A 5,106-nucleotide genomic window follows, 5' to 3' on the forward strand; every position below is an offset into this window, starting at 1 on the left:
CAATGGATGAGACGTGGATGCCATTTTCCAATCCAGAAACAAAGCGCCAGTCAGCTCAATGGACGCACACAAATTCACCGCCACCAAAAAAATTTCGGGTAACCGCCAGTGCTGAAAAAATGATGGTGTCGATGTTCTGGGACAGCGAGGGCGTAATCCTTACCCATTGCGTTCCAAAGGGCACTACGGTAACAGGAGCACCCTACGAAAATGTTTTGAAGAACAAATTCCTTTTTGCACTGCAACAAAAACGTCCAGGAAGGGCTGTGTGTGTGCTGTTTCACAAAGACAACGCATCCGCACATCGAGCTAACGTTACACAACAGTTTCATCGTGATAACAACTTTGAAGTGATTCCTCATGCTCCCTACTCACCTCACCTGGCTCCTAGTGACTTTCGGCATTTTCCAACAATGAAAGACACTCTCCGTGGCCGCACATTCACCAGCCGTGCTGCTATTGCCTCAGCGATTTTCCAGTGGTCAAAACAGACTCCTAAAGAAGCCTTCGCCGCTGCCATGGAATCATGGCGTCAGCGTTGTGAAAAGTGTGTACGTCTGCAGGGCGATTACGTCGAGAAGTAACGCCAGTTTCATCGATTTCGGGTGAGTAGTTAATTAGAAAAAAAGATCGGAGGCCTTAGAACTTGAATGCACCTCGTAATGCAGCCAGCAGCTGTGGCCAGTGGTTCTAGGCACTTCAGTCCGGAACCGCGCTGCTGCTACGGTCGCAGGTTCAAATCCTGCATCGGGCATGGATTTGTATGATGTCCTTAGGTTAGTTAGGTTTACGTAGTTCTAAGTCTAGGGGACTGATGACCTCAGATGTTAATTCCCATAGTGAACCATTCGAACAATAATGCATCAGTCTCCTTAAACGGAGCAGTGTGGCAAAGTTCTGCAGCGCTGGTATTGATCTACTCATCGGGAAACACGTTTTCGTGCCTACAGGCATGGACAGGCACATGCGCCTGGGACCTGAAATATTCGCACGTCTGCCTGCTGTGCGTTGCGCGGGACGTCCCTTCACACAGAGCAGCTGTCGCTGCGGGTTAGCCGCTATTCAGGCGGTGCGCCAACGGTGAGATTTATGTCCGGTCCCAGCCAACCCGGCGCATCGGGGCTCAGCTGCGGGGGCGTCAATCAGCTTCCGTGGCCTCTGCCAGCCGTGGACTCGTGGCGTGCCGCCGTGTCAACAGGATTTCCCGGCTGGCTGTGGCGGAGGCACTAGGTGGAGGACAAGATAGTAAATCTAAGCACAGCCGCTTTGTCGTTCTTCTTGAAGGGTAAGGTGTCCTACAAGTGATACAGTCAAAACTTTCCAAACAATTGTACAACCAGTCTTTTTATAATAAAATTATTTTGTTGTTGTCGTGGTCTTCAGTCCAGAGACTGGTTTGATGCAGCTTTCCATGCTACACTATCCTGTGCAAGCGCTAAAATCTGGAACCGCGCGGCCGTTACGATCGCAGGTTCGAATCCTGCCTCGGGCAGGGATGTATGTGATGTCCTTAGGTTACTTAGGTTTAAGTAGTTCTACGTTCTAGGGGACTGATGAACTCAGAAGTTTAGTCCCATAGTGTTGAGAGCCATTTGAACCTATGCAAGCTTCTTCACCTCCCAGTACCTACTGCAGCCTACATCCTTCTGAATCTTTTTAGTGTATTCATCTCTTGGTCTCCCTCTAATATTTTTACCCTCCACGCTGCCCTCCAATACTAGACTGGTGATCCCTTGATTTCTCAGAATATGCCCTACCAACTGATCCTTTCTTCTAGTCAAGTTGTGCCACAAATTTCTCTTCTCCCCAATTCTGTTCAATACCTCCTCATTAGTTATGAGATCTACTCATCTTCAGCATTCTTCTGTAGCCTCACATTTCGAAAGCTTCTATTTTCTTCTTGTCTAAACTATTTATCGTCAACGTTTCACTTCCGTACATACCTATACGCCATACAAATAATTTCAGAAACGACTTCCTGACGCTTAAATCTATACTCGATGTTAACAAATTTCTCTTTTTCAAGAACACTTTCCTTGCCATTGCCAGTCTACATTTTATATCCTCTCTACATCGACCATCATCAGTTATTTTACATCCCAAATAGCAGAACTTATTTACTACTTTAAGGGTCTCATTTCCTAATCTAATTCCCGCAGCATCACCAGATTTAATTCGACTACACTCCATTATCCTCGTTTTGCTTTTGTTGATGTTCATCTTATATCCTCCTTTCAAGACACTGTCCATTTCGTTCAACTGCTCTTCCAAGTCCTTTGCTGCCTCTGACAGAATTACAATGTCATCGGTGAACCTCAAAGTTTTTATTTCTTCTTCATGGATTATAATACCTACTCCAAATTTTTCTTTTGTTTCCTTTACTGCTTCCTGAATTTACAGATTGAATAACATCTGGGATGGGCTACAACCCTCTCTCACTCCCTTCCCAACCACTGCTTGCCTTTCATGCCCCTTTCATGCCCAACTCTTATAACTGTCATCTGGTTTCTGTACAAATTGTAAATAGCCTTTCACTCCCTGTATTTTACCCCTGCCATCTTCAGAATTTGAAACAGTATTCCAGTCAAAATTGTCAAAAGCTTTCTCTAATTCAACAAATGCTAGAAACGTAGGTTTGCCTTTCCTTAATCTAGTTTCTAAGATAAGTAGTAGGGTCAGTATTACCTCACGAGTTCCAACATTTCTACGGAATCCAAACTGATCTTGACCGAGGTCGGCTTCTACGAGTTTTTCCATTCGTTTGTAAAGAATTCATGTTAGTATTTTGCAGCCGTGGCTTATTAAACTGATAGTTCGGTAATTTTCACATCTGTCAACACCAGCTTTCTTTGGTATTGGAATTATTATATTATTCTTGAAGTCTGAGGGTATTTCGTCTGTCTCATACATGTTGCTCGCTAGATAGTAGAGTTTTGTTAGGCCTGTCTCTCCCAGGGCTGTCAGTAGTTCTAATGGAATGTTGTCAACTCCCGGGGCCTTGTTTCGACTTAGGTCTTCCAGTGATCTGTCAAACTCTTCACGCAGTATCATATCTCCTATTTCATCTTCATCTACATTCAAGAAAATTATACCTGTCACAAAAGTTCCTACTGTTATATACAGTAGTTAGTCTTAATTTGCCAACGGCCTTGCCGCAGTGGTAACACCGGTTCCCGTCAGGTCGCCGAAGTTAAGCACTGTTGGACTGGGGTAGCATTTGGATGGGTGACCATCCGGCTGCCGAGCGCTGTTGGCAAGCGGGGTGTACTCAGCCCTTGTGAAGCAAACTGAGGTGCTACTTGACTGAGATGTAGCGGCTCCAGTCTCTTAAATTGACATACGGCCGTGAGAGCGGTGTGCTGACCACATGCCCCTCTATATCCGCATCCAGTGTGTACCCAAAGAAGAACACGTGGATATTGTGTATATCTAGCACCTACAGTAGGAAACTTGGCTACTGTGTGTATCTAGTGCCTACAGAAGATGCATGGATATAGGAAAATGAAAGCAATAGATGATGCCTAGACTGAAATGAGAGACATGTTTGGTTAGAAAGAAATGAAGCATTCAGTTATAAAAGATGGAATTTTCTTATCTACACGACGGAAATGGAAATAAGCATATGGGATTGTTGGCGGAGAGTCCCCCATTCTGGGAAGTTCGGTCGCCAAGGTCAAGTCTTATTGCATTCGAAACCACACAGGGCGACTTGCGCGTCGGTGATGAGGATGTAATGATGATGAAACACTCAGTCCTCGAGAGGAGAAAATCGCCAAGTCGGCCGGGAATCGAACCCGGGCCCACTTGCATGGGAGGCAAGCATGTTACCACCCAGCTAAGCAGGCGGACATCTACATGATAAACATAACTGACGCAGCAACTGGCTGCAAATATTAACAGTGTTAAGATAAAATGATTGCCAACGGCCTTGTCACAGTGGAGCCAGTTCCCACCAGATCACCGAAGTTAAGCGCTGTTGGACTGGGCTAGCATTTGGATGGGTGACCATTCGGTATGCAGAGCGCTGTTGGCAAGCGGGGTTCACTCAGCCCTTGTGAGGCAAATTGAGGAGCTACTTGATTGAGAAGTAGCTGCTCCGGTCTCGGAAACTGACATAAGGCCGGGAGAGCAGTGTGCTGAGATGACACTCTCAGTTTTTCTCTACTCTACGTTCCTAAATTAAAATAATTAAATACGATAACATTTTATAGCGGGCAATACATACCAGCATATACAATTTCTTCTTACATATACTTTTTTCCTTTCAAAAATAAGGGAAGTTTTGTGAGTTTTAATTACATTTAGGTCATCTTGCCGCAGTGACTCCTTGATGTGTATAAGCACCTACAGGCGTACACCACGGGAGAGTTACAGGTGGATTACTTTTCACAGTAAAAGTAAGTGACCTAGACGGTAGCGTCGTAGTATAGTGTAGTCCACTGACGTAAAATGTAGCCTATGAGACCCTAGTTGAATCAGTAGTATACAATGAAACAGCGCAGCACTGTTCATAGAAAGTATTATGTACCCTAGAACGCGATAGAATGGGAAGTGCCCTCAGATCTACCCAATGCGACTGTCTTACGCCTCCTTGCTGAGAAGGCCTGTAAGCCCGTATGGTACCACTTTAACGGTCGACATGGAAGCAAAGGTCTTGCTGCATCAGTAACCTCCCCATCATACACGTACTGCTTCGTGCGAAGTACATCCTTTATTGGACCACACAGATGGAAGGTGCGAAATCCGGACTGTGGACTGGATTTGTTAAGTCCTCTCTGGTGCGTAGACTTGTGTTGGGGATTGCGTGGCCGAGAAGGACAAGCCGTCTTTTCAGTTTCCTGAGGGTAACATAATACACTTCAGAGTTGGTCGTTGCACCAAGAGGGAGGACGTCAAACGGAAGAATCTCTTCAGAGTCCCGGAAGGACGTCGCCATGACTTAACAGGCTGAGGTTGTGACTTTGAACATGACGAGAGACACCAATCCATGCACTGCCGTTTCATTTCCGGTTCTAAAGTATGCATCCATGTTTCATCACCGGTTACGAAGTTCGATAGCAAAATTGTCACGAATAGTCTCGTAGCGCGCAAACAATTCCGCACAGA

The 5,106-nt window shown here is 45.5% G+C and overlaps 1 pseudogene; it reads left to right on the forward strand.

Moving 5' to 3' along the window:
- Positions 1–3,139: 3,139 nt before the first annotated feature.
- LOC126106938 (5S ribosomal RNA) lies at positions 3,140–3,256 on the forward strand (annotated as a pseudogene).
- Positions 3,257–5,106: the final 1,850 nt, after the last annotated feature.

This window comes from Schistocerca cancellata, chromosome 10, assembly GCF_023864275.1.
Source record: "Schistocerca cancellata isolate TAMUIC-IGC-003103 chromosome 10, iqSchCanc2.1, whole genome shotgun sequence".
Classification (NCBI taxonomy): Eukaryota; Metazoa; Arthropoda; class Insecta; order Orthoptera; family Acrididae; genus Schistocerca; species Schistocerca cancellata.